At 39.7% G+C, this 21,853-nt stretch overlaps 1 protein-coding gene across 8 annotated transcripts in view; it reads right to left on the minus strand.

Annotated features, from left to right (window-relative positions):
- Nucleotides 1-21,193, minus strand: part of znf516 (zinc finger protein 516) — a 161,208-nt gene extending 140,015 nt beyond the window's left edge. For 7 of the 8 annotated variants that reach the window (XR_007247423.2, XR_007247422.2, XM_048529756.2 and 4 more), the window contains exons 1-2: nt 10,337-10,587; nt 4,888-5,036 (exon numbers count right to left, since the gene is read on the minus strand). The gene's annotated coding sequence lies outside the window, so the exon portion shown is untranslated. Of the gene's footprint in view, nt 1-4,887; nt 5,037-10,336; nt 10,588-21,101 lie in introns of those variants that run through there. The other variant, XM_048529752.2, reaches the window with a different exon arrangement.
- Nucleotides 21,194-21,853: the final 660 nt, after the last annotated feature.

Genomic DNA, 21,853 nt, shown 5'->3' on the forward strand with positions numbered 1-21,853 from the left:
GCCTGGCAAGAACCTTGACTCATCTCTTGATAAATTCACAAAAGATGCAGGGAGATGCTCCCAGTATTGAAAAATGTCTCATTGAAACCTCACGTGATTTTGCTCACACCATTCATAATCTTGTAAGATTCCTCCCGGTACCTGCCCATCTCTGTGCTAACAATGTGAGTCACTGTTTTTTTCAATTGTATAGAGTCATTGGTTATGATACACTGCTACTACACGTTATCTTCTCATTCCTTTGGATGCACACATTACGGAGACAGCCTCTGGCCATAAACGTATTGGCTAGTATGGTAAACTGAGACCATAGATAAAAGTGCATCAGAAAACCCTTCATGTAACAATTGGCATAAATAAATGAGGTTCCCTCCAACAAATCCCAACAATGTACGATTGGAAAGGGGTGAGATCTTATAATGAATGCAATTGTAATGAGTGCAACACAATTTCACCACAATGTTACCAAGGGCTCAAGGATTAGACTATGAAAAGAGTTTACATCAACTAGCTTCATAATGGCTGGAATACACAAAGTTAAGAGATGCTTGCATTTATCGGTCACTGCATTGAGTTGAGAGGTCATGTTGCAGTTTACAGGACATTGGTAAGGTCATTTTTGGAGTATTGCATGTAGTTCTGGTCTCCCTCCTGTCAGAAGGATGTTGTGAAACTAGAAAGCCTTCAGAAAAGATTTGCAAGGGTGTTGCCAGGGTTAGAGGGTGTGAGCTATAGGGTGAGGCTGGATAGTCTGGGGCTGTTTTCCCTGGAGTGTCAGAGACTGAGATTTATAAAATCATGAAGGGCATGGATAGGGTAAATAGGCAAGGTCTTTTCCACAGGGTGAGGGAGTCGAAAACTAGAGGGCATAGGTTTAAAGTGCCTTCAAATGGAGCATTGTTAGAAGTTGGCTAATCTCATGGAAGGAGGTCTTGCAAAGCAGTTGTAGCATCCCCACCACTAGGCCAGAAACTCTGAATTTAGCTGCCACTGTTTAGAAGATGAGTTTGTAATGTGACCAAACAAGTTAACTGTCAGTCTATAAATGTTCCATTGTGCCCACAGCCGACAGTAAAAGTGGGATTGGTCAGTCAACCTCAAGAAAGCAACAGTGAACTACTGCAAATACTTTACCTGTAATCTTGGGTCAGTCCCAACGGAAGTCCAAGGCTCAACCCTCGGAAATGAGGAGAGGAAAAAAGAGAGGCAAAATCACATGGGAAAAAGCACCGTACTTTTTTTTTGTAAGGAAATAGGAAATATTGTTCCTTGTTGAAGAGTATTTGAACAAAGCATAATCAGTCTTTCATTCACTATGTCACAAAGCTTATAAAACACCTAACTTCCTCGTTTGAAATATATCTGTACCTCATGTCCTGAATGTGCATTCAGATGGATTGGCTCACATTCAAACACACTCAACTCACTAAACTAAGCTGTTTTTGTGCATCTGGCTCCAACACCGAATTACATTTTATTTCTGTTGGTTTAAGTATTTATAAAATTTTATAAAGTGCAAAATACCAATAAATTTCTTAACAAATATTAAATTAACATTGGTATCAGAAAGCCAAATCAATGCTAATGATTTATTTCATTATGTAGCATAACCTCCATGCAACCTATTTTAATGCAAGTCAGCTTTTCTATTTTAAAACAATGTTTTTCTACATCGAGCAAGATAAGAGAGTTCACTGAGGTCTGCAAATCCGTAATGTCTGTCTATGATCCTTGGTGCTGGGACACTGGCACAGCATCAACACTAACTTTAATTACAGAGGTATGCTCTGTAATTGAGAAAATGAACATCTGAGATTTAGAACAACTCGTAATCTGACTTCCAATTATACTCACTGCAAATTTCCTTTTAGAAGCTGAGTATTGAATGTACTCCAGTTGCTCACTGAAATAATTATGACTTTTGCTTAAGTTCAAGGAATAGACAAAAATTTCACTAAAACACATCATTTACAAGATTGATACAGAACAGCACAGCATTGAATTATGCATCCTTGTTCACCTATTACATGTATCATAGATCCCTACAGTGCAGAAGCAAGCTATTCAGCCGATCAAGTCCATACTCACCCACTGAAGAGCATCCCACCCAGATCCACCCCCCATTCCTGTAAACAATATGGCCAACACACACAACCTACACATCCCTGGCTATTATGAGCAATTTAACATGGCCAACTACCTAACCTGCACATCTTTGGACTGTGAGAGGAAACCAGAGCATCCAGAGGAAACCCAAGCAGACACAGGGAGAATGTTCAAACTTCATGCAGACAGTTGCCCATGGGTGGAATTGAACCAGGGTCCCTGGCACTGTGAGGCAGCAGCACAAACCACTGAGCCACCTTGCCACCACATGCATGACCATGCAATGGAACTCACCCACCTCATTCTCCCAAACTACTAACCCTTCTGGTCCTTTGCACTTCCTACTCATTCTCTGGGGACATCTCACGATCTTTTCTGCTCTTGCATGACCACTAACTGCTTTTCCATCCAATTCCATCAGAATCAGTCCCTTCTTTTCTCTCACTGAAAAAGGAATCAACCCACGGCTGATGTATCCATAGCATCCTGGCTGACATACATGTAATCTCTTGATTTATTATACCTGTCATGCAGAACAACCCGTGGCTAACCCCTAGGCTGGAATCAGACGAGATCCTTCACTGAATGTGGAGGTAGCATTTGACCGACCACAGTCCCATTTGACCCTGCTAAAGTCTTTCATTCAACTTGACATAGACACTGTCCTGGATTATGACAAGCTGCTACCTCTCCCCTTGAGCTAAAAAGCAACACATGCCAGAGGTTAGCAACTTCAAAGTAAGCATGGCATAAGTAAGAAATGAAGCTAAGGGCAATAAAATTACATGCCCATATTAGGGGCATTTAAACAGTCCTTGGATAAGCATATGGATGATGATGGGATAGTGTGGGGGGATGGGCTTAGATTAGTTCACAGGTTGGCGCAACATCGAGGGCCGAAGGGCCTGTTCTGCGCTGTATTGTTCTATGTTCAATGTAAAATGCATCCAGCACAGATGTGTGTCCCTGAGTGAAGCAAGTAAGTCATAAGTGTCCTTGAGCTCAAACGTGCTGTGAATTGATCCTAATCTAGCTGTGATGAAGTGGAGTATGCTTTGGCAATGCTGACTTTCCTGGGCAAAGGGTGGCAGAGGATGGTCTTCATGGAGCATGTAGGGAAATGGTGAAGACAGTGAAGCAAGCAACATGATTGGGACATGGTAGGGGGACACAGTCTCCATGAACTAGCACAGCTGGTATGAGCAATGACCCACACTGTTGGCATCACTCTGCATCACACTCTAGCCATCTAGACAACTGCTCAACCAAAGGGAAGGCACACAATCGCTCATCACAATAATAGTTTCTTTTCATTGGAGATTGTAAATTTACAATATAGCCCCTAAAATGTGATAGACACTGTGCCTTTGTGACTTGAGCAAGGAATACCAGAGAATGATTACAAGTATGAGCAAGGACAAAACAAATATTGCTCCATTTCCTACTTACATACTGAATAAATCTCAGAATACAACTCTTTATATCTCTGTGCTCTATCCTATTTCCTAGGTTCTTTTTGGGCATTTTATAGCAGTCCCAGAAATCAAGAAAGCATTTTAAAAATCACACCTTTATCCATGACTGAAATTTACTTCTGATGCATTAAATCATAAAGCATGATTCAACACAAAGTGGTTAAAGAATGAGTAATCAGTTCCTGGTTTAATAAGATTCAATTTTAAGCTGGAAGTAAATGATTTACAGTTTCCAATAATATTGGGAGGCAAGAGGCAGATTTAATGCCATGATGTTTTCCCACCCCAGCTAATTTCTACATGTCCAAGAAAATGAGATGAAATATATTAAGCAACCTGTACTATTCTTGTCTCCATATTGCATCAAAGGTTTCAGGGACACAGCAGAAAGTGGACTGCACGTTTACAAAAGTGATATCAGCTAAGAAAAAAATAGACTTGTAAAACTAATAATTAAGAAATACTGATCCAACTTGTCTCGTACACTTTAAGATGGAGGTCTGGTATGACCGGTACATCCATTTCAAGTATGTTTATTCTTTTTATATTTTTATTTTTATATTTTTATTCCCTTCTGGGACAACAGGCTGGCACCCTTTCCTCTAGAAGGATAAAAGAAGTGTAATCTGATAAGGTTATGAGAGGGCTTGATGATGTAGGGGAAACTAAAGCTAGGGGTCACATATATAAGACAGTCAGTACTAAATCCAGTAGGAGATTCAAGAGATAACTCTTTACCCAGACAGTGGTTAGAATGTGAAATTCTCTTACACTTTGAGCAGTTCAGATGAGAAACGTAAGCAATTTTATGAAGAAGTTAGGCAAATCATGAGGGAGAAGGACTGATGTCGGCTCCCATTTAAGCAATATGTTGATATTACAATTCACATTCCTTGTTTCAAAGTTCCTTCATGGTTTACCCACACACCATTTCTCCTATGTCCTCCAGCACAAGGCCCACTTCAGATGCCACCGCACAGCTTATTCTAGTCCCTTGAGTATCCCTGATTTTAGCAGTAATGCCTACAGAAGCCAAGGCACTAAATTTGGAATTTGTTCAGCTCTCTTTCCTCCTTTCAAGCACACCTTCAAACTTATCATTGTGACCAAACATTTGGTCATCTGCCTTCATTAACATCTCCTTCAGTGGTTTTGTGCCAAATTTTGTTTGATAATATTCCTGTGAAGATCATTTTGCAAAAAGCAGGGGCTGTATCAATATAAGCTGTTGGAAACCGTTATTTTTACATGCACAACACATATATTAGGACGAGACACTCCAGACAGCACCAGAAAAGGGAAATACCTTTGAATCAGCTCTCATCTCTGCTGTGAGAGATGTGGGTTCATGCCCACACCAGAAATTTAGAACATCATCTTGTTGACATTTCATTGACAGAGTGTCAGAGATGCTACCTCTCAGGTGAGACATTAAGCTGAAGTCTTGTCTGCCATCTGTAAAACAGAAAGATCTGCAGTTATATTGAACATTTCATGACCATGCCAATGAAGTACATTTTAACATCACTGGAGAAAATTCAGCAGCTAACTTGTTCTCAGCAAAGCCCTACAAGCAGCTGGCTGACAATAACAAAATAAGATGTTTTCTGTGATGCTGACTGAGTGATCAATACTGTCCAGGGCCCTGGGAAACTTCCCCTGCTTTTCTTCAAAATAGTGCTACGCGATCTTCCGCACCTATCCAAGTTGGAAAATAGGGCCTTGGTTTAGCATCAATAATACAACGCTGGAGTGTTAACCTTGATTTTTGTACTCAAGCTCCAGAGTGCAACTTTAACTTTCTGTCCCCAGTGAATAGTGGTACCAATCAAGCCATTGCTGAGCCAGCCCTGATGTGGACATGAAACATCCCATATCACTACTTGAATAGAAGGAGATTTTTTCTGGCATGTTGCCCAAGATGTATTGCTACTCTATTTCCATACATTAGGCCAAAAACCACACTTCAGAAGTATTCTATTGTCTGTGTAGTGCTTTGAGATGCTCTGAAATGCATTACGTAAAGACAACACAGTGTGGAGGCTCCAGCATCGGCAGTTCTTACTATCTCTGATTATGTAAAGACAAGTTATTTGCCATTTAAACTCACTTGCTTGTTCCACCAATCTAAACCAATGTTATAAAAAGCCAGAGATAACAAGGTGTACAGCTGGATGAACACAGCAGGCCAAGCAGCATCAGAGGAGCAGAAAAATTGACATTTCAGGTCGAGACTCTTCTTCAGAAATCATTTCTTCATTTCTGAAGAAGGGTCTAGGCCCGAAACGTCAGCTTTCCTGCTCCTCTGATGCTGCTTGGCCTGCTGTGTTCATCCAGATGTACACCTTGTTATCACAGATTCTCCGGCATCTGTAGTTCCTACTTTCTTTGTAAAAAGCCAGGCCAGTCAATTTAACCTCCACAGTGGGAAATCTTTCATAATTTATAATCCAGGACAAAATGAAGATATTTATGAGATTGTAAGAAATTCTAGCTAGAGTAGATTATTCAATTGTTGAGCCTACTCTGCCATTCAAGATTGATGTGATGCGGCCTTAACTTCATTTTCTTGCCTACCCGAATAACCTCTAGCTCCAATCTAACTTGGTCTACCCTCAGCCCTGAATATATTCAAGGACCCAAGTTCCATTGATCTTTGTGATGGAGAATTCCAACTACAAAGGACCCTCTAAGAGAAGAAAGATGCCCTCATCTTAGTTTTAAAGGGAGACGTCTTACCTTTAAACTATGACCCCTAATTCTAGATTGCTCATAAGGGAAATCATCCTCTCAGAATCCTAGATAACAAAGTGTGAAGCTGGATGAACACAGCAGGCCAAGCAGCATCTCAGGAGCACAAAAGCTGACGTTTCGGGCCTAGACCCTTCATCAGAGAGGATGAATGAATGAATGAATCCTCTCTGATGAAGGGTCTAGGCCCGAAATGTCAGCTTTCGTGGCTCTCTGATGAAGGGTCTAGGCCCGAAACATCAGCTTTTGTGCTCCTGAGATGCTGCTTGGCCTGCTGTGTTCATCCAACTTCATACGTTGTTATCTTGGATTCTCCAGCATCTGCAGTTCCCATTATCTCTCTCAGAATCCTACTTTTTTTTGTCTTAAATATCAGTTTTGTGAGTTTCATGGAGAGTTTCTCTCCATGGTGTCGAGTGCATTCTCTCAATGCATCTTAGCAAACTCGCCTTGCCACCTACCTACCCCACCCCAAGAGCACCCTTCTCATCCAATTCTACCATCTCCCATATCCAAAGCAAGTTGCAACCCAGGATATCCTGAAATGGACCAGCATCCTTCGTGCAGGTGCCATCATTTAAAGCCCGTTGGGCATGTGAAGTTGCTGTGCACAGTTCCTGACATTTGCTCCAGATATGACCCACTTTCCAAGCAGGAATCTAGTCATCTTGCACGATGGGGTAGTGCCAAGGTGGGATGTCCTCTTCCCCCAGCACGAGCAGTGGAGGTCCTGACACCGCACCTTGCCAGCCTGGCCAGAGGCTGCCACCTAACAGTACAGTTTCAGTCAACTGGGGGAAATTCACAGCACTGTTGGAAGAAGTTTTTTTTATATAGAACCCCAACAATGTTTGGGAAACAGGCCATTCAGCTCAACAAGGTCACACTAATCCTCGGAAGTGCATCCCACTCAGACCCAACGTCCTACCCTATCCTTGTAATCCTGCATTTCTAATAGCTTATGCACCTAACCTAAACATCCCCAACACTGTGGGTAATTTAACATGGCCAATCCACCTAACCTGCACATCTTTGGACTGTGGAAGGAAACCTGAGCACCAAGCAGAAACCCACAAAGACACGGGGAGAACGTGCAAACTCCACACTGACAGTTGCCCGAGGCTGGAATTGAACCTGAGTCCCGAGTACTGTGAGGCAGCAGTGCTAGCCACTGAGCCACTGTGCCGACCATCTCCACTACGCCAGCGTAAGTGGCACCATCTTCTCTCAGCTACCTCATACTCACTGTACCTCTGCTATTCTACTCACCTCCCACCAAGGCTCATGCCCTATCAACTCTCACTATTGCCTGCTATATCTTCCCTCACTCACTCTGACCCATCCCAATGCCACTAACCCTGCATACCTTCTGCTCTGGTTACTCGCTCACACATGACAATCTGTACCAACAGTAGCAGCTGTGCCATCAATTTTCATCTCCGTTAATCTCTGCCTTTTTCTCAGTCTAAGAGGAAAACATTTCACAACAGAACAGAAAGAGCCAAGGTGATCTTGAGAGAAGGCTCCTGACTCTGACTGCACTGAGCAGCTGACTGGCCAAATTCAAGCAACAATACTGCTACTGTAGCACACGATACTTAGTGTACTAGGGCTCACTGAGTGATTGCTATGCATCTTGACTTGACTAAGGACAGCTAACAACTATGGTAAGCTTCCTGCCTTTGTGCCTGTACTAAACACCGTGGACATATAACAGTACTGTTGGCCTGGTATCTCTGGCTGAGGGACAAGGTGCATAAATGCAAAGCAAGGCAGGATGCTTTGAACATTCAGGTAGGTTCAAAATAGGCTTGGGCTTCAAAAACGTTAGCAAAGACTAGATGGGTTGAATGGTTTCCTGCTGTATTATCCTGTGATAGACTACATTACAGAATGCTTGTCTGTGCCAGCATCCCTAGAAGCGAGCGAATATTAAGTAAAGATGCTGGATATTGTGTGCGGCTAAGTAGATATTAACACCAAACTGCATCAAATAATGACTGACAGCAGGTCATTATTAGTGATCCTATGCTCATGTGAATCAGCAAGAATCTCAGTAAGGGATGGTGGATGGTGTAAACCAGCATTAGCAAAGGGTTATATTCTGTGTGAAGAACAAATTCCCCCTCCCAGCCTTCTATACTGCAGATGAATGGAAGTGAGAATTATTTCTGGATGATTACAAGTGAAATTCTGTATTTTAGATAATTTTGGTTTAGTTTAGATGTCTATTGGCACAAAATCAGTTTGGTAACTTCATGCCTGAGCTTTACTCCACATTCTGATTCTAAATGGTATCAGCAACACATTAAGACAGACTGTGTTGTTTAAATTGTCTCTCTGAGTATACTGTGAATAAGAAACATATGTCTTTTAGCAAATCTCTTCCTGTTCTTATAAAATAATGTTGCTTTCAAGATTTGAAATACAATTGACATTCAAAGCAACTGGCTCAAAACCAATCTACAACAAGCACTGTGTAAGGCCCTAACACTGACCCAAAGTTAAGTGTTGCACAGCATCATTTTGACACGTCTTTTCAAACATAATTTAAGTCAGCAAATCTACACGTGCAAGGTTCTTTTTAATGTCACTACAACACATGTAACATTCAAGGGCAATGGTGAAGACCATTGTAAACTGCTACAGCTTGCTGTTTTGGCCTTGTTTCCCCCTTTATGAGAATTTAATTTGCATTCTCTCCCATCTCTTGACATGATGAATAAAACGAAGGTTTAGTTACACCCACTGAAATCCATTCACACGTTTATGAACAGATTTATTTAAACTTCTTAATTCATTCAGGCCAAAGAATTCAGTCTGAATTCAGTTACTGGGGCACCGCTCAGTGAACAAAAGCGAAAGCCTTGTACATTGACTGAGAGGTCAGAGTGGGTGATACAAAATTTGAAGTTGAGTGTAAGTTGAATATTATAGTTTTTGTATTTGTACGGGATGACTGTCCCAACAATACTAGCTGTGCACCTCAGACAATAATTTCAGGTAGTAAACTCAATGCACGTGATGGATGGATGGGGGGGGGGGGTGCTGTTTCATGCAAATCTTAAGAGTAAACGCCACCCCCTAAAAGAAAACAATGTAATTTCATCAAAAATCTGCTAAGCATTATTTAATGCGATGTGTAACTCTCTTTGTACAATAATATTACACAAAACAAATGCAATGGGTGAATCAGATTGTGTCCTTCTGTCTCCCTCCCAGTTCCACCACCACCCAAATGCAATGTTTTTCTTAAACTGCAACATTTAAAAAAGACACTTGGTTCATTTTGAAATCTCCAAGTGATTTGACGAATATCCAGATGTTGCTACCTTAGCCACAGTGTGTGTGCACACTTCAGACCCAAGATATAACCGGTAACAAAACAGATCAGCTCCGGACTAAAGTGTTCTCTGTAGCTCTCTGTGTATTTGACAATAAAAGAGGGAACGCAGTATCTAAGGCTTTTTTACACACACACACACACACAGTGATTTATATCCCTTAAAAGCTCCAATAGACAAATTCACTAATGCTCCACACCCCGAAGGGTAAGGGAACGATATCGGTATCCAATTTCCTTTCTCTGCCTCACACTTACAAACATAGAGCTCTTAATGCAATTTTTACCTTTACATTATACTTACAGAGCAGTTCGTTTCCTCAAAATCGCTTGCACAAATTCACTCCCCTTCGCAACAGTAATCCACTTCAATTAATATGCAACAGTCTCTTGAGAAACGAAATCTTTTTTTACGATTTATGGTAAGAATACATACATCCCTGGTCAACCAATCACCCAGCTCCGTGTATTGTAATATTTATTTTTAAAAATGCAACTTGTGCGTATTAAGCTGGTTCTGCGTGTGTGTGCATCATTTGCAAAGACGTAAGCAGTTTACGTGACACTTTATATAGATGCACCTCGTATCATTTATAATCGTTTTATACACGAGCCTAATAAAAACGCTAAACGCTGCTTTCTGCAGAAACCGCCAACTTACCGAAGCGCCTTTTATTGGGAACAAATATACCAACGCAGAGACAGTAAAAAAAAACACGCCTTGGGTTCCGTTGACTTGAATTAACTTTGTTGCTTGTTTGTGTTCAGTTCTGTTGGTATTAGATGCTATCAATGAAAAGCAAACAGCGGTTGCACAGGATGTGCCTAGTGGGGAGAAGGTTACAAGTTGGCGATTACATTGCTTTACAATATTTCCCCTGTTGTTTAATTTCTTGTATTACATTACTGACGTATGCTGCAACCAGGCAGAGGAGTGATAGGGGAATATGAGTCAAGCTCAATTTGTTTGGTGAAGCCACGCCTCTTCCACTGTACTGATCGCTGACTATCAACATTAACAATTCAGAAAGGCAGCTATGTAGCAGACGGCATTTTTTTCTCAACTGTCCTTTAGCATTGATACCAATGCTATTAAACCCCACAGTCCATTTACTTAAACTATGACTCTTTTGATTAAATAATATTATGCAAGTTGTATTTTTTGCTTCTGAAAAACAAAAACCCGCTGCTTTTTTTAAAATGCTAAAACCGCACGTATTAAATCAATCTGAGTTACAAATACAATTGCAAATCCATATCAAAACGCAACACTAACATTATTAGAGTATATGTAACATTTTACTCGGCTTGTGATTTCTGCCGTTGTTGTCAGTAACTCCCTACTGCCATATCTATAATAGCTATAATGTTACCAATGGCACGAGAGTATAATTACAGTATTATATGTTTGCATAGACAATTTCCAATCAAATGTGATCATAAACACTATCTCAATGGATGGTAGAAGCTGATTCAATAGGAGCTTTCAAAAAAAGGAATAAGATATATAACATGGAAAATGAAATAAATGCAAGGTTATGTGCAATGAGCAGTCAGAAACTTAAAAACACAGAAGCATAGAAAATAGGAACAAGAATAGGCCATTCACCCTTTCAAGCCTGCTCGACCATTCAATATGACCATAGTTGGTCATCCTCCTCAGTATCCTGTTCCTGCTTTTGTCAAGATTTTGGTTGGCTCAGTTGCCTAATGGCTAGTGTGTAATGTAGAGTGATATTAACAGTATGGGTTCAGTTCCTATTAAGTTTATCACAAAGTTCCTGCCTTCTTAACCTTGCCTCCTCACTCGAGTCATGGTATCCCTCAGGTCAAATTCACCACCAGATGCCTCTCTAATGAGAATGGGACTATGGTGGCATTACCTGCTTTCTGCCCTTACCCTTTGATTCCTTTTAGCCTCAAGAACTATATCTATCTCTTTCTTGAAAATATTCAATTTCTGGCCTCAACTGCTTGCTGTGACAAGGAATTCCACAGGCATGCCACACTCTGAGTGAAGAAATTACATCTCATCTCTGTCCTAAATCCTAACATCATTATATCTTATATCCTTAGGCTGTGACCCTAACAAAGCAAACTGATAGTTCCTGCAAAGGATTTTCAGGAGCACTGTGGGCCAAATAATCTCTATCTGTGCTTCTGCACAACTATAAGATGAAGACTCAACTGCAAATGTGCGCCTAAAATCTGTGATTCTTGACCTTAATCACAATTCCCCTTGGTCTTGATTTCCTTTTTACACCACAGCAGGAGATCCAGAATATTAATATTTTTGTCATACAAAACTAAATGCAGAGGTTTGCATTAAATTCTGTTGTGGTTGCAATGAAATAAGATTGTGTTTGATTAGCACCCTGTTGAATTGGAAATACACTGAGCACAAGATTAGCATCTGTTTAACAGTTGATAGTGTTGGCTGCCACTGGATTAAAATACTCTAACTCAAGTCCATATAATGTAGGGTTTATATTAGGGCAATATTGTTATAATGCCACATGAGAATACTAAACTTATGTTAGGATCTGGCTAAAGACAGTTAAGTTTTTCTGAGTAGTCAAAGTGTAATATTCCAGGGACTTTCTAAGAGAACAAAGCCACAAGATTCTACATTTTTAGCACAAACAAAAAGCTTCACTATGCAAAATTAGAACAGTAGTAAAATCCACTTCACATAATAAATAATAAATGTGGGGAATAAACTGCTATTGAACACCCCAAAGAGCTCATCAAATAGTAAGTGCTATCAAGGCAAAATTCTCGACAATATGTCCCCACTCCCCAAACTCAGATGCCAGTGAGACAATGGATCATCAAATTTTGTTAAAATTCACAAGGGATTCTAAGGGAATTTCAAGGGGTTTTTGACAATTAGGCCTTAAAACTTTCTCAAGAGAAGTTTAGTTACGGACAATCTCAAGATGTTTTCATGTTCTGGTTGATCACCCTCCTTTCCTGGGACTATGCTTCCCTGAATTCTGGACACAGCACTCCCGAATTTACTCACAGGCATAGTTCCAGTTTTACATCATTAGCTAGATTTACCAATCTCATACTACCCTCTGTTTATTCCTGAGCTCTGATTTTATTCAGTTGTATAAAGCAGCTCAAATAACTCCTTCCTGATTCACAAGAGCACAGAACTATTCAACTCTTCTTGGTACTTTTTCCTCTGAGTCCAGCACACAGAATCAGTGTAGATCGATTGTTTTCTCAGCAGTCCAGCTGAGCAGCAGCATTGTTTAACATAACCTGCCTGCCCCCTTCTACCCTACTACTGCCTGTGTTCTCTGAAATACTCTTTAATGGCCTTTGAATGGTTTTAATTGACCAACTGAAAACCATGCGACAAACTCTACCCATTTTTTAATTCATTCATGGGATGAGAATGTCACTGGCTAGGCCAGCATTTGTTGCTGAACCCTAATTACCCAGAGAGCACTTAAGAGTCAACCACATTGCTGTGGATCTGGAGTCACATGTAGGCCAGACCAGGTAAGGATGGCAGTTTCCTTCCCCAAAGTGCATCAGTGAATGAGATGCGTTTTTCTGACACTTGGCAATGGTTTCACGGTCATCATTAGACTCTTAATTCCAGATTTTAATTGAATTCAAATTCTGCCATCTGCCATTGTGGCATTTGAACACAATTTGCCAGAATGTCACCTGGGTCTCTGGGTTAACAGTCCAGCAATAATGGCACTAGGCCATCGCCTTCTCTAGGCAGATTTGAATGTAGCCATATGGGAACTGTTAAGGCACTTGTTTCCCTGAATTTTATGATTCAGAGTTGCTGCCTTTACATAGATCAAATGGATGCAACAAAACAAAAGAAATTCATTACAATGTGTACGAATGTTGAAATTTGCTACTAAAGCACGAAACATGCTCTCTTATCTACTAAACAATTATATTTGCTTATTTATGGTCAATTGAACTATAATTTTTTTTTCAGTTTGATGCACTTTCAGCAAAGTTCATCCGGCTCTATTACTGCATTGGGCATAAACTCTGGAGAAGACTTAAATATAACATTGGAGATTAATAAAAACCTTTCGAACCATATTCCTCCATGCAGGCCTATTCAATTAAATTCACTTAACTAAACCATTTAGTTTTTGATGCTATATGATTAAATACAAATCTTGTTTCCTGCTAATTATTTGCTATCATCTCTACTTTGATTGTGATTTGACAACATTTTGGAAATTCTAACTTGTGCAACCATTTCCTCCCCAAATCTTCTTTCAAATCCAAATTTCTTTACATTACCATTTTCCATTGTGGCATCTCGAAGCCCATTTCTCTTTTCTTTAGCTCTCCCTCTTATCGTGCATGATTGTCTAGCTGGAAGAAGATCTCCTTTCCAGTCTCTACCAATATAATTTTTAAATTTCTTAAATTTAAGAATTCTTAAATTCTTAAGTTAAGCCACTGCAAAACATATGACACCAGCTGGATAAGAGGCAAATGGATTTCCAGGAGATTGAGAGATCTTATGGTGAAGTGGATAGCATCTCTGCCTCTGGTCCAGGAGCTCAGAGTTTGAGTTCTACTCAGGACTTGATGGTCAAGGAATGTGTATTTTATAGGGTTGCTATACAGGATAATCATTAATTTGCAAATTATTTCTATAAATTTTAGTGTCAGGAAGTAAGAGCAAGAGATATTCCTTAACAGCCATTTGATGAAGAGGATGTTTGAATTCTACCACCACTATTCGCAGCTTCACATTGCAACATGTACGTAAAAGTGCATTTTGCCACAGGAACTTGGACTCCCTGAGTAAATTGTAACACATTATTCCCACCAGAGAGTTTGTCTTTCTCTACCTTTCTTCTGCATAGCTCTAGCACTGCTGATCTGGATGAACTTTGGAACTCTTTATGTGAAAACTGGAGTGCTGGAGAAGGTGTAAAGAATGACTTACAATGTGGATAGCAGAACTGGTGTGCATTTTAATGCACTGAATGATGCTTACTCCTCTATAACTTAGCATTAGCTACTTGGAGTCCAGACTGGAATGGTATACACAGAATCTATTTGTCACAAGTTGATGTGCGTCATCTTCTAAAATTTCATTTAGAAGCAAAGGGCACCACATGGATAATGCCATAATAGAGCATCAAAATAACTGAGTTAAGCTACTATGCCATTTGGGCTTTTAAAGTCAGTTAGCCGCCATGTGGTTCAACACTTAGCACAGATATAATAGATGCCTTGTTTTGACATGCATCTGGATGTACACATAAAATTCAGCATCAGCAGACATAATTTTATGAGATCTGTGGCATTTTCATTAATTACAAGGCAACTTCAAAGCACTACTTGTGCATCTGAAGGCAACATAATTATTTTTATTCACAGAAAGGGATACAGCTTTGCAATCAATAAGATGGTTTTCATGATAGAGAACTCTGCAAGTTAGTACTTGTTTTCCTGCAACTTGTCATGGTTTACAATGAAACACTTCACAATTACTCAGTGAGGGAGAGAACAGCATGTGAAAGTAGACGCCTACTCCAAATAACGTTGTACAGTGTCCTTGTAATACAGTACATATGTTAAAGAAATAATTTTAATATTTGGACTGCTTCATAACATATCACAACAAAGCTGACAAAATAATTTTAGACAACAAAATGTGAGGCTGGATGAACACAGCAGGCCAAGCAGCATCTCAGGAGCACATTGTGTGTGTTGCTCACAACACAAAAGTTAGTACGCAAACAATATTTCTAAGGTTTTGGGTTAGATTTGTAGCTCGAGTTGTGGGTTCACCGAGCTGGTTTGTTGTTCCGCAGATGTTTCATTACCATGCTGGGTAACATCCTCAGTGCAGCCTCTGATGAAGTGTCGGTGTGTTTTTCCGCCTGGTTTTTAAACTCTGGGGTCCGTTGCGATGGATTGCCTCACTTCCGGGTTTCCTCCGTAGTGGAATGTATATGGGGTTGAGTTCAATGTGTTTATTAATAGCCTGCTTTGTGGGGTGCCATGCTTCCAGGAATCCTCATGCTTGCCTCTGCCTAGCTTGTCCCAGGACCTTGGTGGTTCTCCTTGTCCATGTGGATTGAGATGAGTGAGTATCGGTCGTGTATTTTTGTAGCCAGTTGGTGTTCATGTACACTTGTTGTTAGTTTGCTTCCTATTTGTCTTGCGCTCTACCATGATGGGGAATGGGGAACTGCAAACAAAAGTACACCGAAAAGCCACAGACAGAGACCAGGTAATAAACTTCAATAGTAACCATCCCAGCACACACAAACGAAACTGCATGCGAACGCTATTTAATACACTGCAGCAACATGGAACTATGCCAAGAGGAGGAGGAATGCCTCTTCCAAGTGTTCAAGGATAATGGCTATCCAAAGAACTGGGTCAGGAGATGCCTACAGGAACAGCATCAGAAAGATTCTACATGCCCCGACACACTCATCACACTACCCTACATCAGGAACATGTCAGAACTCACCACAAGACTTTTACAACCACTGGGCATCAGAGTGGCGCACAAACTCACATCAACCCTACGATAAGTGCTCACCTGAACTAAAGACCCACTCCCTGCCATGGACAGGACCAATGTCATCTACAAGATCCCCTGCAGAGACTGAGAAACACTATATCGGACAAACAGGAAGGAAAGTAACAACAAGAGTACATGAACACCAACTGGCTACAGAAAGACACAACCAATACTCACTCATCTCAATCCACATGGACAAGGAGAGCCACGACTTCAACTGGGACAACACCAAGATCCTGGGATAGTCTAGGCAGAGACAAGCACGAGAATTCCTGGAAGCATGGCACTTCACAAAGCAGGCTATTAATAAACACGTTGAACTTGACCCCATATACACTCCACTACGGAGGAAACCCGGAAGTGAGGCAGTCCATTGCAACGGACCCCAGAGTTTAGAAGCCAGGCGGGAAAACACACCGACGCTTCATCAGAGGCTGCACTGAGGATGTTACCCAGCATGGTAACGAACTGTCTGCAGAACAACAAACTAGCTCGGCGAGCCAACCAACCTCAAAACAATATTTTTAAAAATAATTCATAAAAGAAGCAGATGCCAGATAAGGAATACTTTTTTAACATAATGAAACATTATAGATTTTGTGACTAAAAACAATCTATTTTTCTATGATAAGGATATTTTGGAAATAACTTATAACTAATCAGAGATAATTATGGAACTGAGCATTATTAGAGTGCCTAATTAGTACAGTTTTCTTTCATCATACTTTTAAAGGGTTAAATAATCTGAACTCTTTACTTTCTGATTGGAAGTACATGATTGTTTAGGTTTGCCAGGGTCAGTGATGCATTTCTGAATGTGGATCTAACCCATGGAAAAATTGGACGGGAGAGTAAAGCATTTTTCAAGACTTGAATACTGTGTACAAATAATGCAGCACACACATTCATGCTGAAGTGCTTGATTCTGATGATGAGAAGCATGTTGTGACTTGTTGGTAAAACATAGCCAGTATTAAGAACGTTAACTTCAAGATTACTCTTACTATTTCTCCCACTATCTCTCTTCAATTTATCAGCACTCAGAAGAAATGTTTTGGCATATACACCAATTTGCTAATTGTAATTGCATTGTAGATTGCAGTCAAACAAAGTTTACATTTAAATAGAAATGAGTTTATCATTTTAAATAGTCTTAGCCTAGGTTAACAAAATATTATTTTGCTGCTATGATTACATCTGTTGCAGGGGGATTCAGACCTAAAAAAGGAGTTTTCACACTATTTTTGTCAGGCACTTTAATTCTAATACTAATTGTATATTAACTGAGAGTTTATTGCATACTGGTGTTGGACAATAATGGGGGATTCACTTGAGCTTCAACATATAGGAACGTACTAAAATGGTGATTGTTGGGTTTCAAGATGCGTGCTTATTACATGTGTTTCTATAAATGAAAGCTTGTAGGTGTGCTAAGATTAGGGTCCAGTTGTACCTCTTACCAAATGCTAATTTGTGACTTTTTCCTGGGTGTATCCAATCATTGAAGTAGGCACAGTAGATCCCCACCAGAAACACTTCAATGTGGAATTCCAGCAGTAAAGACCATGCAGCAATCAAATGTGAAAGTGAACCTTGACCGTTCCTCTCTCTAGGCAGGTGATGCTAACACAATCTTTAAACACACATATATGCGTTCTGGCCAACATGATCTAATTAAGCAAATGCAGAGGAATTATCATCTTGGTTAACATAAATCATAAATCATTCACACAGAGGAATTTTGCCCAGTAGCTGTCAATGCTAATTGAGAGAAGCAAGGATCTTTATATTCCTCATTCTAAATGATAGCTTCTCTGTTAGAGACAATATGGCATCTATTCCTAAAGACATAACAGATTATAAATACACCACAGAATACATCACAAATGTTGTGCTGGGGTAAAAGTATGTTGTTAACTCTGGAAAATTCCTAGCAATTTCATCATATCATTTCCAACCACCTGCTCCTCACATAACCCGCTCTCACATCTCCCACTATTGTCCATTCACCAGATGCAATGTCTACTGACACCAACTGGAAAGGGAATAGATTCCTTTTTGACCCACTGAGATTAATCTTAACTGTTTATAAATCAGAGTAATTCTTCCATCACCAACACATTTATAACTTGTAATTGAATACTCTGGGTAAAAGTCTGGGTCAGAGTCTGAGAATTCTCCAGTGAGTAACTCATCTCCTGACTCTGTCCACACTCTTGCCTGGTAAATGCCGCTCCAACAACACTCAAGAAGCTGACTATCACGAAGGAAAAAGCAGCCCACTTGATCAGCATCACATCCGTTATCTTTAATGCTTGCTCCCTTCATCACAGACAATCTATGGCAATAGTGTATGCCATTTACAAGCTGCGCCAAGGATGCTTCAAAAGTGTCTCCCAAATCACTCAACATCAGCTGTGTTGTGTGAATCAGGCCTTTCACATGCCTGACACCGGACTTTATAGCTGCTATTCTGCTTGGACCTTGATCACAAGGAAAACTACAGAAATGTCCGGGAAACATCCCTGAAGAGGTTCCCATCAATTCCTGGCTTGTGACTAACCAAACTGAAACAGTTACATTCAGAAATGGACCAAATACATTGAGAAACATGATTGGGATGACACAGCTGGGGCATCAGCGAAAGCACAGGAACATGTTATCTACTTAACCCATCAAGCACCAGCATGTTCAGAGTCTGTAGATCACACATTGATGTTATTAGTCATTGCTGACCCAGCCAAACCAAGTGGAAGCAATTTATCCTTGATCCCTGACAGACTGCCTGATAAGAAGCGGGAGAAACCCACAAACTCAATCACCTAGAGGGACAAAGACAATAGGTACATGAAAGAACCTCCAATTGTAAGTATCCTCCAAATCACTCACCATGCTGACTTGGAATTACATCACAATTTTTCTCTATCAATGAGTCAAATTCAAATAAATCCTTCACTAAAACTACTGTGAGTATACCTACACCAGATGGACTGCAGAAATTCAAGAACTCACCACCTCGTTTTTCAAGGACAATTGGGAATGGATGTTTGATGCAGGCCCAGCCAGGAATGTTCGTATCCCATAAACAAAATAATATACTCAAACAAAATATTTTCAAAAACACTATTTTGTTCAATTGATGCACCACCCTCATCCCTGCCCCAATGAATTTCTGAGCTGCTGCTCACAAAAAATGTGGTGGAAATTAGGCTTTTAGGGCAATCTTGGAGTATTAGCAATCCTTGGCACAAGTTATACCTTGACTTGTCATCATGTCATCCAAAAGAATCCATTAAGTGAGTTGGGTTATGAGTCATAAGCTTATACTTAGACAACATAAGAACATTTATGAAAATATGACTCAGACTTTAGATGTTAATAATACTGGCAAATGATAAAATGGCTACTGACTAAGTCAATGTGGAAGGTGGTAAATATGATTGCATTCAGATCATTTTTCCAACCAGTTTCCCTTTGGAGCCTATTATATTTGATGGTGGATGAAAAAAATATAGTGGGATTTATCTTTGTTCAAATATATATTAAAGTTCTTATTACTGCAACAGCAAGAAAACTGATTAATTTAAGTTTTTCATATTCTAGTCTGGAATTTTTGTAATTGCTATAAATTTAACAGCTCATATCTACTTTCTTCTTAGTCTTTTTTTAATTACTAAATTTTAATCATTTGCACATGTATTTGAATAAATTTTCGAAAGTCCTAGAAAATGTTTTTAAGTCATGTATATTTTAAAACACAGTTATATTGGAACAGATTAGTCATTGCTTTTATAATTAGTTGTCTAAGTATGTACGATTAGCTTGTGGGCAGACTCCTAAATATAATCCCATTGCTTTTAGGGAATTTTTGCTCTGGCCTTGACTCTTTGGTATTCTCAAAAATTCAGCCAGCATACGACAACGTAAAGCTGTTACATGAAGGCAACGGGTTGACTGTCAAACTAAAGGACACGTCACCAAGATCTGGTTTAATTTCTTCAGACAATGTTATCATTGAATGATTCTTTTTCCAGTTGCAAGAATTCTTTGTTTCCCCACCACGCCCCTACAATGTTTTGTTTTTTTGAAGGGAAAAAATGTACAGTTTAAGACAGCTTCCTTCAACTGTGAGCAGCGCAGCAGTACTGAAATATTGTGTGTTATTAGTATATGTATTTCCTAAACACACAAGAATTTGTCCGCTATCTTTGTCCTTGCACAGACTCTGGCCTCTTTCCCTCTTAAATTGTGCTAAGTGCATTTGAGTGTATAATCCCTTTGTGTTGGGATTTTGTACTCATGCCCACCATCTTGCAGGCTCAGCATAAAAATATGAAAAAAATGTATTAGCAGAGGACCTCAGTATCCTGCAGTGTTCTAATCTACTCATAGAGATTAGTTTGCTAATTAAAAACAAAAAGAAAAGACCACCAATTTTCAATAATACCAAGTAAATACACTGCTTAGAACAGGAACTTCACTGCTTGAGTGACTCATTAGTAGGCAAGGTACTTGGCATTTATTAAATCCCCTGAAGGCTTGTTTAAATACACACAGGCATAAAAAAAACAAATACCTCAAAATCAAACATTGAGAGTGGCTCTAGACAGCACTGGAGCTCATTAAATTTTAAATCTATTAGTTAATACAGAGCTACTCATTCTACAACTGTGTTTCCTTAGAAGTGACCTATTTTTCGCCATGAGATAGGCACTCGAGTTAACAGATGCTTATCTTGTAATCTGTTTTCCTGCAAGCAGTTCAAATACTTGTATTTAAATCATTTAAAGATACCCAATGCCACTGCATTACATTAAATTTTGTGTCTGCTGGCCTGTTATGATGACATTAAAGCAGAATACTTGTTTTTTCATATACTCACCAATCCACCACTTTGCATTGCAAATTCCACAGGTTAGACCAATTAAGCTTCAGGCTATGTAGATCTACACTGAGTCAGTCACGAGTGAGAAGGAGAGGCAGCAATCAATATTTTCTGGAAATAAAAATAAATACAGGACGTTCACTTCTAGGCCCAGAGGCAACCATTATGCATTAACAGCCAATAACAGGCTACCAGCTGTAATCTAATTAATATATAAGACCATTTGGGAAATCCAGTATGAACTCACGAGCTGTTCATATTTTAACCATGAAAACAAAAATTGTTGGAATCAAACATACTCGGAACAAAGACAGCAGTTAAATCAAAGCTGTTTAGCAGCTTTTAATAAGTAAAATTCCTCTCAGTTGAATAACTGAGTGGGCTTCTTGTTACTGGAAATTGAAATGCATTACAGTCATGTGAGGGGGAGAGAGCCATTTCTGGAGGAACAAGTAATGATTGTCATTCTTTCCTATCCTCAATGTACTTACTCCTGTAGCCAACAGAAATCTCCTTGAAATGTTATTTCTTTTTATGTCTGATGATAAGTGAAGTTTGATGGATATGTGTATATATGTTATGTATATAATAAAAATACGACTGTGGACGGCCAGAAAAGCATACTTAATGTTCAAGGAGATGTTGTCCTTTTTCCAAAATACCTTGCAAGATGCTATTTTCAAAGCTCTGTAAATAGAGGACTATACAAAGGCAGCTTTGGCGACACAATAGCATGATCACATCATTGA

Source organism: Stegostoma tigrinum, chromosome 5, assembly GCF_030684315.1.
Source record: "Stegostoma tigrinum isolate sSteTig4 chromosome 5, sSteTig4.hap1, whole genome shotgun sequence".
In the NCBI taxonomy this organism is placed as follows: domain Eukaryota; kingdom Metazoa; phylum Chordata; class Chondrichthyes; order Orectolobiformes; family Stegostomatidae; genus Stegostoma; species Stegostoma tigrinum.